At 46.6% G+C, this 12,631-nt stretch overlaps 1 long non-coding RNA gene across 1 annotated transcript in view; it reads left to right on the forward strand.

Moving 5' to 3' along the window:
* The window catches only part of LOC135918728 (uncharacterized), a 39,703-nt gene that overhangs the window by 10,154 nt on the left and 16,918 nt on the right, over positions 1 to 12,631 (forward strand). Inside the window, exon 3 of the long non-coding RNA XR_010569745.1 lies at positions 3,119 to 3,229. This is a non-coding gene — a long non-coding RNA (uncharacterized lncRNA). The remainder of the gene's footprint in view (positions 1 to 3,118; positions 3,230 to 12,631) is intronic.

Here is a 12,631-nt window from a genome sequence, read left to right on the forward strand (position 1 = left end):
CAAGAGCACGTGTCCGGCGCCTCACAAGAGGCAATGGACACTACACCTATCCTCAAGGCGCACCAAGCGCCTAAGGAGCGGCGAGGCTCCCTCGAACGCTCCAGAATGGGCAGAACTCCCGTTACAGGGCCTCGAAAGGGCTCTGTAATTTAATCTCTGTAATTTCCATAATCACTACTTCTGTTTCTGTACACACAGCACCTATTAACTTCCAATATGGATACACAAATAATTCAATGGAATGTCAGAGGTCTTTTCAGAAACCTTGATGATGTGCAAGAACTCATCCACAAACACAATCTAAAGGTGCTGTGTTTACAGGAAACACACTAAAAATCTATACACACAAACTTTCTCCGAAAGTATGTTACGTCTCGCATAGACCGCGAGGATGCTGTCGCATCATCTGGCGGTGCAGCCATTATTGCTGGCGGTGTTCTGCACCCTAACACATGTATTTTCACAGCAGAGGCCTACGCGATATTGGCTGCCGTTAAACACATTAATGAATTTAATATCCGAAAGGCAGTTATATACACAGACTCTTTGAGTGACGTAAATACTTTGAAAACTGTCAGGAAATATCAAAACCCTGTAATTCTATCTCTTTACTCAGCATTATGCACAACCTATGAGTCCAAGCAGCATATCGTCGTATGCTGGGTGCCGGGGCACCGAGAGATAGAGGGAAACGTGTTGACTGACCAGCTAGCCACATCTGTCCACGCGAACGCTTCCAACACTTGCACGACTGTCCCTGTAATGGACCTCAAGCCCTCAATAAGAAAAAGCTAAGGGCTTTCTGGCAGCGCTTGTGGGATAAAGAGACAGAAAATAAATTACATGTTATCAAGCAGTATCTTGGCAACTGGCCGCCGGTATCAAAGAATCGCCACACAGAAGTAACACTTGGCAGACTCAGGATAGGACACACATACAACACACACGCATACCTCTTGTCCGGTGGCGATCCACCCACGTGTGATAAATGTGGTGACCCACTTACCGTGCTTCACATCCTGCTGCAATGCACTCAATTAGACGCGAATAGGAAAAAGCATTTTCCATTACCACATCGGCAGCTAATTCCACTTCATCCTCAAATGATTATAGGTATAGAGCCTCTCTTTAAACATGAATCCCTGTTTCGATTTTTTAAATATGTACATAGTTTTCATATTATAGCCCCAGGAAATCCGTAGCACAGCCTCTAACAGTGGATTCTGCTGCGGTAGGTGCAATAAAAGAAAGCACCTGCCTCCCAGCCTTTGGGCTCAAAGGCCCCCCGGAGTTATAAGTGCTATTTACATATTCTTGCATTTTAGCTCCATGATTACTTATCACGCGTACTATATCCACAGACCACTACATGTATCACTATCATAATTTTATGCTATATACTATTTTACGCTTCCATGACACTGATTGATTTTAGGCCACTTTACAGCCGTGTTACATCCCACCATCGCCACTCACAAATCAGCGCTTCACACAACATTATCAGTCATGGCGCTCTTTGGCCACACCTGGCCCTTGCACCACTAAACAACACACATCCATCCATCCAACAATTGGCCAAGATTATGAAAACTTGCACTACCTGTGAGCAGGGAGATGGCTATGATCTACCTATCAATGAAAGTTTATTAGAACTGCTTGTTCTATACCATCAGATATATAACGCCCTGCCAAAATTTCATCGTGTTTCTAACGGCCCTATAGTCAGTGGTGCGCATACACTTATTTCCCGCATCAATGGTCTCGCTCTAGGCCTCGTCAAAACAAACAACTGATTCAATACTAACACTAACACAACGCTTAAACTTTGCCTTCACAATGAGATGAGACTAAGTGATTTGAGATTTTATCATTGATATCTTGCTTTCGCGACGAAGAGCAAGTGCGCGTAACACATGGTCATTAGGATTGAAGCAGGCAACTCGGGGACTGCCATGTCGCTATACGCCATCACAGTGACCGATGGGAACCGTCCGGTAGACTCGTAACACGTGCTCATTAGGATTAGCAATAACGATTCATGTTCCAACCTTCGAATGGCGTGCTGTCGTATATAGTAAGGCACGGCACGTGTGTCGCAACTATGTAACAGCTCGTAAAACCCCATTATTTTAGGATTGAACCAGGCAGCCCAGGGACTGCCATGTTGTTATATGCCGTCACAGTGACCGATGGGAACCGTCCGGTAGATTCGTAACACGTGCTTATTAGGATTGAAGCAGGCAGCCCGGGGACTGCCATGTTGCTATACCCCGTCACAGTGACCGATGGGAACCGTCCGGTAGACTCGTAACACGTGCTCATTAAGATTGAAGCAGGCAGCCCGGGGACTGCCATGTTGGTATACACCGTCCCGGTGACCGATGGAACCGTCCGGTAGACTCCGTGAGTGCGCGCAGATACTGGAGCCGATGTTGGTAACGTTGACGCTTAAGCTATGCTAAATCTCTTTTGTCAGACAGTTGTCTTGGAACGCGTTGTTCATTAAGACGTCACCAGTCCCTATATTTGAAACGCTTCTGTCACGAGACAGGGTCGAGAGGAGAGTTTCGTACTGAGATTACGTGACTTAATTCTATAAGCCGTGTGGGTTTCCTATCTGACTATAAACCAGTGAGCCTGATCGACTGACTGAATACAAACGGCCGGTTGCCGCGGTCTTCCATCCTCGAAAAATAAGAATTAGACTTTAACTTGAACGTTCCACGCGTAATTCGCAAACTGCAGTGGCGTCGCCATCGCGGCCGGCCATCAAGGCCAATGGTGGTTTCTCCGTTATCACCTGGCACCTTTGCTGCAATGTGCCATATGAAAAATTTGGGGAAAAGTGAAACGGCGGACATATGGTATGACGGCGTTATCAGGATTCTAATCTGTACATTACCTGAATCTCCTTGAAATGTCATCGTGCACCCGCTAATGTCGTCATAGTGCAGCAATAATTGGATTCCTGGTACTAGCTTCACGAAAATGAAATCACCACTTTCATTCCACATACTCTGGCACATTACCTGTAGCATTGTTTACGAAAGATATTCTCTTGCTTTGAACTGACCGGATCTGACCCCCCCCCCCCCCCCCCCAATCTTTCTCTGGGCAGGCTGCGAACCCAATCGGTGTGTGGAAGACTGCAAGAAAAAGCACCCGGACAAGTTACACTTGAAGGCAGAGTGTAAAGATAAAGGCACCTGTAAATGCACATGGAATTCCAGTAAGCACTCGCGTCTTTATGTCCGCGTTATACATACTGCCCTCCGCCTCCATCCTGCTGTATTTTTGTTAGCTTTTACAGCGAAGCTGCTAAGGGCTAGTTCCCCCAGGGTCGTGTCCGTGTGTAGACACTAAATCCCGAAGATAGTGCAATGCCGGACCGAGCCTAGGCGGAGGTGAAGCAGGCGTTACGCACTCCCCATTCGCGCGCCAATACCGATGATAGTGCAATGCATGGCCGACCCATGGCGGAGGTACAGTTCGCCATTAAAGGGCCCCTCACCAGGTCTGGCCATTTTGAGCTGATAAGCGCAGAGCACACAATGCGCGATAACGATCGTGTCTGCAAAGTATTACATCGCTACGCGCCGCGGAAGGATATGAAATTTCAAAACGAACGCCCTTTTCCCTTCTTGCGGCCGCCGCGCTCCAAGCCGTAGGATGACGTTCATGTGCAAGTGCGCCTACGTACGCGTGTTCGCTGTAACGTCGCTCGCGGTGACATGTGACTTCGAGAATTATTCTAGGCAAAATCTGTTATTTGTGTAATATGTTGCTTGAATAGACGAATTAAAGTTCAGAGAAATAATAAAACACACAAACCGAATGTCTGCATGCTTTTGTTTTACTTCGCACCGCAGCAAGAGAGATGTACTTCCGTTTCGTCTGCTCGTCCCCACGTCGTGCAGTCGCGCGCGCAGGCACCAAAACTATTTCATTTTCTACCTTGTTGCAGCGCAGGATAAGGCTCTGTGATTCGCTTGTCTGCCTCAGTATTCGTGTAGCCCTGACTTATACCGCTAATCAGATGTCCTCGTGAGCAGCACGCAAAATCGCGTGCTGCGCGAGACGAGACAATCACCATCACAACAGCTCGCGCGCGATGCTGTCAGCGGAAGTGCACCACGCTGCGAAAAAAGCGAAGAGAAAAAAAATGAAGGCGGGGCCCGTGACGCATGCCTCACACGATCCTCGAGGTCCGGTATGGGAGGAAGCAGAGAAGGAATTTCGCTTGTGGATGCTAGATGGGGAGAGTGGAGAGAGTGCCCGCTTAGCAGTGGAGTCTGCCTCCTGAAATCATAGGTACGCAGCGCTGAAATATTCCTATTTCGGCTATTAATCAATCGATTTGAAAAATGTTTGAGGCAGAACGCTTCATAAAGGACACATAACAAAGTCCAGTGCATAATTAAAATTTGCTATGGGGCCTGGTGAGGGGCCCTTTAAGGGGTCAACATACACAGCTTCGCTTGTTATCATTCTTCACAGAGTAGAAGGGCGCCGCTTTTCTTTTGAGGTGTGCGTAACTGTCTGCTTACATTTGTTTTTCTTTGGTCGTGCTACTAAATGGTCTCGTCTGAGCGAGAGAGAAAGAGAGGATAGAATAAAAGGAAATTCAGGAAAGTTAACCAGATTGCAATAAAGGGGGGAAGAGAAAGAGTACAAGACCATCAGGGGGTCCAAAACACATGCGCAAAACCAAAACCTTCGGATGCATGCGGCACTGGAGAGGTGCGCTGGGGATGTCTCCTTCATAGAAGCCGCAGTCTGCCTGGAAGGCCGTTGGTGTCGACTGCCGGCGACTCCGGACAATTTCAGTGGCTTCTCTGTGGGCCAAAAGTTTTCCTGATCATTTCCTTGAGGATAACGATCTCGTTCTTGATTTGAGTGTATTCTTTGGAAGTGGCGTCGTGTGAACCCTAGTAGTTCAAGCACCTGAAGATGGTTGCACAGCTATTGTCTTTTATGTGGTTCTCCCCACACTGGGCACACACGACTGAGCTGTACACACGGCGTTCGTGTGTCCAAGCTTCAGGCACTTCTGGCACTGAAGTGATTTTCGAATAAGTGGGTGAACTACTTATAAAGCCTGCTGCCAAAAACGTTGACATCGTGCACTTTGGCCGCCTCGAGAACGCGCCCTGCGTCAAGGTTACATTTAAGGGTGACTTCATGCCCACATATCCCAAAGTCGAGCACTTACGGCACATAGTTCGACATCGTCGCGTCTGATTTTTCTCCAAGTATAGGAGAAAAAAGCTCACGTGAGCACACCGGCAAAAACACTGTTTTTGGATAGAAGTGTGCGCGTTGGCGGAAAGCGTGAGACAACTATACTGATGGAGACAAGCTGCTGTTCGGGCTACACGGAGCCGGCCTTTCACGGTGAAACTCGCAACTGCAGAAGACGCGGCGGCGTAACGAAGAAAATTTGCTGGCGTGTACTACTTGGACCGAAGCAGGCGCCGGCTCGCATTTACCCCTGGGCAAACGCGTTTTCGTTATATGACGGATAAAATTTATTTTACGAGCTCTGCTTTAGCTTCTTGGAATGATGTAGGGTGGTGGTCGTAATGCATAGGTCAGCCGCATGTTAACTCGAACAGACCCACAGTTCTTCAGGATCCGACTCTGGGTCTGTGGCGTGCCAACCGAGAACGCACTATACAACCGTCCTAAAGCCAAGTTTAGGATCGTAAAGTGAGGAAGCTTCCATGTATACACCGTTTGTCAAAATTATACGGGCTGCGTTGCCTGCCACTGCCAGGCTGACTACAGACAGGTTGCAGTTGCTGTGATATATGCAATGAGTTCAAACGCTGTGGGGAATACGAACCCTCGCGCTCAACATCCAGAGAAGCCTGGATGTTGAGCGCTAACATGGGAAGCACGATAGCAAGCCGAACGAGGTACAGTATAGTCAACAAAAAGGTGCAATGTTTGGCATTTTGGGTCCTCTGGAGCTACACTGCTCAGAAATTTGGCTCTGCATTATGCCAGACCATTAGCCTCGGAAAACAGCCTCTTGACGATTCACCACCTTCTTAGGATATATTCGCACCGCATAGCATGCGCAAACATTGCGTATGCCAAGACTGTATCACAAGGAAACGTATACACACACACACACAGAGAGAGAGAGAAGGATGCATAGAAAGGCAGGGAGGTTAACCAGAGGCAGTTCCGGTTGGCTACGCTGCATGGGGGAAGGGGTGAAGGGGGATAAAAAAGAGAAGACCGGAAGGGCGAGATGGAGAGAAATAGAGACAAACACGAACAAACCGCGTACACTACAGAGTGGAAGGGGGCTGCGTTCTTAATCTTTCGTGAAGGCCCGCAGACCGCAGGAACCTTAATAACACGAGTAAGGCCTTCAGCGCGGATGTTCTGTGGGAGTACTGACCTAAAGTCTTAAGTTCTGATAGTGGACGATTGTCCAACTGGTCCAATACTCTGCACAGCACTTGTCTCTGGGCACTATATCACGGGGAGACACAGATATGTGTGAGTGTCTCATCGATCTTGCATGTGGCGCACGTGGGGCTGTTGGCCATTCCAATAAGGAAGGCATATGAGTTCGTTAATGCAACGCCTAGCCACATACGGTACAACATTGTCTGCTCACGTCGTGGTAACCCAGGTGGTAGGTGCATCCGTATGTCCGGAGACAACGAACGCAAACGACACATGGTGAAAGCGTTCGAGCCCCACGGAGGCAAATTACGTTCACGGGACATCAATCGCAGCCCAGCTGCAGCGTCTCTTCTCGAAAGCGGAATCAGGACACGTTGATAACTTTCATGTGCAGATCGGGTGGCTTCGTTGGCGTGTTCATTCCCGCTGACGCTGCAATGTCCTGGAAGCCATTGAAAGATTATGATGTGTCCCTTGTCATGGCTATGATGATATATGTGTCGAATTTCTGAGGCCAGTTGTTAATTGCTTCCGTGGTGCATTGGGCTTTGTATACACTGAAGGGCTGCCTTGGAGTCACTAAAGACTGTCCATTGTTGTAGTTCAGTTCAGTTTAGTTTTATTTCCTTAAAGACCCCTTTGCTAGGGGTATTACATAAGGAGTGGGTACAGTTGACAATGCAACATAAACACAGGTATACAGAAAGCTGTACAATAAAGCTACATTTTCGCAAATGCAAACAAAACTACAAAGAATAACGCGTCAAAAAATCGGGTTATTTTTCAGCCAACAAAGACCCATTTTTGAAAAACGCTGTTGTGCAAGTGATTTAAGCTACTTGGTGGGGAAGGGCGTTCCAGTCTGATGCTGTGCGGGAGAAAAAAAAACGAGGAAAAAGTAGTTGTATGGCAGCAATAGCCGTAAGACTTGGAATGCGTGCCCAGTTAGTAGCGATATGCGTGCGGGTGGTGCGATATATCGCTCGTGAATTAGGAAAATGTGAAAAAACTTATGAACGAGGCAAAGGCTAGCTGTAGCGCGGCTACGTGCAAGGGGCTGTAGATCAGATTGTGCTCTTAAGGATGATACGCTTACGTCATATGCGTAGGATGAATGGATGTATCTGACGATGCGGTTTTGAAAGGACTCTAGCGCGTTAACAAGATATACTTGATATGGATTCCAGATGGATGATGCGTATTCAACTTTCGGTTTGATGAACGATTTGAAGGCTAGGAGTTTTACGTTCTGCGGGGCGTCACGCAAGTGTCGTCTCATGAAGCCAAAAGTTCTGTTAGCTGATGAAAGTATGTTGGAAATATGCGTACCCCAACTGAGATCACGAGAGAGTGTGACGCCCAAGTACTTAAATGATTCTACTGATTCAATGGGAACGTTTACTATTGTATAAGAGGACAGGAAAGGGTTACGGCGGTGGGTAAAATATATATGTTTACATTTGTTGGGATTAAGAGTCATCAGCCAATGTCCACTCCAAGACTGCACGTTGTTAAGACTTTGTTGTAAGGTGTTTTCGTCACTGGAATTAGAAACTGGATGGTAAATCACGCTGTCATCGGCGAAAATTCGTATCTTGCAAGATACCTCTTGGGGTAAATCATTAGTGCAAATTAAAATGAGAAGAGGACCGAGCACTGATCCCTGAGGGACACCAGAAGTTGCAGGGAGAACAGTGGATGATTTTTCATTTACAGAAACGAATTGGTAGTGATCCGTAAGGCATGCTTAGAGCCATTTGAGTACGCCACTGTGTAAGTTCAAAGGAGAAAGCTTTAGTAGTAAGTGGCGCTAAAAAATTTTGTCAAATGCCTTTTCATTGTCCAGAAAAGAAGCGTCAGTCAGTTTGTTGGTTAGAGTCAAGGTTTACATGCTAGACGTGCAGAAACAAAGCTAGTTGCGCTTCGGTAGAGAAACCCTTACGGAACCCATGCTGTGCCGAATGAAAAAAATCGATTCCCGTCCAAATGATTCATGATCAGGGAGTAGATGACGTGTTCCATGACTGCACGGCAGGCTAGTTAGAGAGATGGGTCGATAATTTAGCGGTGTGTTCTTATTACCGGACTTGTAGATGGGAACGACCTTACCCACCTTCCAGTCGTGGGGCCCGGAACCTGTAGAAAGTGACTGTGAGAATAAAAAAACTGGCTGTGGCTTAGGTAAGGTTAAGCCCAGGATGCGAAGCATACTAGCCTTTATTTTAACGTGACAGCGTTAAGGAGCTCGTGTCGCAGAAAAGCCGGTGTCGTCGGCGTCGGCTCAGGCGTGCGGCGCTTGCTCAGGCGCACATTTCGTTGTCGCGCCGAACGCTGCGTTGCTCGACGCTCACCGCGTCCGATGCGGGCGCGTAGTCGCTGCGCCGTAGCAAAGCCACCTAGAAACGGTCTCTGTAGCACGCCGCAACCTTCGCTTCTCATTCCAACGAGCAGCTCTGTCTCCAGGAGGCATCTCACCTCGTGAGTGTCTAGCAGAGGCAAGCGCAGCTGCTTATATACCGCCGCGACGCCGCGAGCGACGGCGCGAGTTGGAGCCACGTTTTTCCTCTGTCGTGACGTCACGGTGTCACGTGGTATTGAAGGCGACACCGCCGCGCCTGAGGAGCTGGGTTGAGCTCTCGTAATATGCTTCGCATAAAACACAAAAATGATGAGTGAATATATTTTATACTTTTAGCAGTTTAGAGTTTATACCATCTATACCTGCTGAGCATGAAAGTTTAAGATTTTCAATTATGCGCAGAACACCATCAGGATAAAATACCACGCTCGGCATGCTAGAAGCTATGTCGCAGGGTACATTAGACAATGGAACGTTATTATCATAAGAAAATACTGAAGAAAATGATTATGAGTGCGCACTCGCTTTCAGGCATGATTTCCCCCATATCATTAACAAGAGTTATAATAGTGCGTGTGTTGCCTGGGTTGAGAACTTTTCAAAATGTTGGAGGATTGTCTGTTAACATTTTAGGCAAGTCATTATTGAAGAAGGACCAGTTGGCATTGCGGACAGCGCGTAAGTATTTTCTCTCAGTGGTGTATTATTTATCCCATGAAGCTGGACTTGTTTTCTGCTTGGCATTACGAAAAATTATTTTTTTTCTTATTTTCCAAGCTCTTTATATTGTTATTGAACCAGGGGTTCTGATTATTCGCACGGAATGTTAGTTTCGGAATATACTTGCTTGCTAGTTCATTCTTTTTATTTTTAAACAGTGGAAGAAAAGTGCATAATTCTTCATTTCTAGCTTCGAAGTTTGCCCTTTCATACAGGTTGATAGTTTTGCTGGACAGAACATGCAGTGCTGGGGCAAAGTCAAATGTGGCATGAATTACACTGTGGTCGCTGATAGGACGAAGGTAGGTAACCGATGATAATGTCTCTAGATGGTCAGTAAGTATAAGGTCCAAAATGCTTGCGCAGTCGCGCGTTATGCGTGTCGGCTCTGAGATAAGCTGCGATGAGTTAAAAATCAAACAGATGTCGACGAAGCCCTTCGCCTCTGTGTTGTTTATTGCGGAAGTCTGGTTATACCAATCAATAATGGTAAAGTTGAAGTCACCGAACAGAAGTATATAAGTGTTAGGATGGCTTGCTGTAACCTGGCATAAAGTACTGTTAAGTTCTGGTGAGAAGTTTGGACTACTGGTAGGTGGCCTGTAGCACATTCCTAGAATGAAATATCGAGGGGAAGAGCGAATAAGAAGCCATGGTATTTCTAAGTTGGAAGAAATAATAATTGGTACACAGGATAATTCGCGACTGCAAGCAATAACAGTGCCACCGCCGCGTACCCCTTGACGGTCCCAGTGATAAACATCGAAGTTTGGCAAGCCTTGGACTACTTCATCATCCCTAATTTCAATTGTGAGCTACGTTTCCGTTAGAACTAGCAAGTTGCTGTTAGATGACGTCACGAGATTTGATATTGCGCAGAGTTTGGGAATGAAACTGTGGGCATTAGTGTAAATAACAGATAAGGAAAGGTGCTTCTTAGGGGCGGAAAGGTGGTTATTAATTGCACGTATTTTGTGCAATGATTGCTAATGAATCTTTTTCACTGATTTCGTCAAATCGTCATATTCATAGCGCTGGGAACCTTTAACGAGAGTTTCGAAACGCATGGAAAAAGGCATAGAGTGACTTTTAGCGTAGATGATAAGATGTTTGTGGGCGTTCCGACCGGCGGGTGATAAAATCTTCGCTCACGCAATAATTTGTGTCTTTCAGTTTGCAGCCGTTAGACAGGAGTAATTATTTCGTTTTATATGACGTGAATTTGATAATGATGTGACGGTGCCGGTTAGGTGAATAGCAACCAAGGCGATGAGCACGTTCGATATCTTTGGACTCAAGGTTTACCTTTATGATGTCCGCGATTTCATCAATGATCAGCTTTTCTGATTGTGCGAAGGTTTCTTTGGGTTAGTATCAGGAAGGCCATAGAAAATTAGATTGTTGGGCTTCCTGATTAATGAAATTAAGTGCAGCATGGAGTGCCGCAAGTTCAGCATCCGTCGATGTGGTCACACATGAAGTTTTTAATTTGATTTCATCAGATTTTGCTGGAATGATGACTGCAGCAGCTGAGCTGTTGAGTTTTTCCAAACCATTTGTGTAGACATGTTGCCGGAATCTGTGTACGTTGTGAATTTGTTCCGAAGTTGCTTGTCTCGAAGATTGCAACGACGCTCCAGCTTTCTTTTTGATTCCTGGAATTCCCAATTGCACTTGCGGCCGGTGCAGACACCACAATGGGTTTGATAATCGTGTAGCAGGCGTAAATTCTGATGGCAAGTAGGACTGATGTCTTCAAACACTTTAGGCAAAAGTTGAACGTGGCCTTTCTGCTGGCAAGCAAGCAAGATGGTGTGAGGGAATCCGAGTCAGGTGTCGGATATGTGCTCTCAGGACATCTCTATCTATGTAGACTGTCAAAGGAGTGTCACCGGCAATAGCCACTGTGGAAATTGATCACGTAGTTTTGGGGAGACCGAGACAAGTTCTGAGTGCTTGTGCTTGAACACTCTGGAGTTTGCGGATAATTGCAGTGGGAATATTTCCTAGTACAGGTAAGCTGCATCGCAGGAAGCCCAAAAACAGTGCTTTATATAGTTGCAACAATGATGGTACTGTAGCACCCCAGGCCTTTCCGGCGAGAAATGCTGGCGGTCAAACGCTTTGTCATGTACGAGACGTGAAGGCTCCAAGACAAGTCCCTATCGATGATGACGCCAAGAAAACAAAACGGTGCGTTCGTCTGTATTGGACAGTTTGGTCATTAATCCGCAAAGCACACGGGGCCATCGCTTTGCGAGTAAAAGCAACGAGTGCACATTTCTCAGCTGAAATCACCAGGCCTTGTCTTCTTAGGTATGTTGACACAGCCGTTGAAGCTTTCTGAATTAGTGCGCGTCTTAACGCCTTAACGTGTAACGCCTTAAGCCCATATGCAAATGTCGTCTGCATATACGGAGAGCTGAACGGTTTGCGGTAGCGAATCGGCGATACCAACGAGCACCACGTTTAACAGGGTACGGCTGAGTACTCCGCCTTGCGGTACACCATGACTGGTATAGCTTGACGGCGTTGGTCCGTCTTCAGTCAAAATAAAGAAAAAAACTTCTATTCAAATAGCTGCGTATCCAGCGAAAGGCGTGTCCACCAATCCCTAAAGCTTCTAAGGCGTCCAGAATTGCATGATCATCGACATTGTACGCACTTTTAATATCAAGGAATGAGGCCGCAGTGATTCGCTTCAAATGTTTCTGGCACTCTACATATGTTACAAGGTCAATAACGCTATCTATTGGCGAGCGTCGGCGTCGAGAGCCAGCTACGACCTCTGGATAGACATTGTAAAATTCTAAGTACCATTCTAAACATGTAAGGATCATGCTCTCCATTACTTTGCCGACACAGCTGGCCAGTGCTATCGGACGGTAAGATGACAATTACACGGAGGCTCTGTATTTCCGCATCAGCATCTGTGTATTTCTCCAATGGCCGAAATGAACGCATAGCATCCTGCATAGCCTTGGCTATCTGAATTTCTAGTGTGGACGAAAAGCCTCCGTGACATGCATCTTCCATAAGTGATTTAAATGGGTGTCAATCCATTGTTTCTTTAAAATTTAATGGGACGGATTTGATTAGGCCTTTAATCTTCAGGTTGGCAGGAGTGTG

Source organism: Dermacentor albipictus, unplaced genomic scaffold (assembly GCF_038994185.2).
Source record: "Dermacentor albipictus isolate Rhodes 1998 colony unplaced genomic scaffold, USDA_Dalb.pri_finalv2 scaffold_21, whole genome shotgun sequence".
NCBI lineage: Eukaryota > Metazoa > Arthropoda > Arachnida > Ixodida > Ixodidae > Dermacentor > Dermacentor albipictus.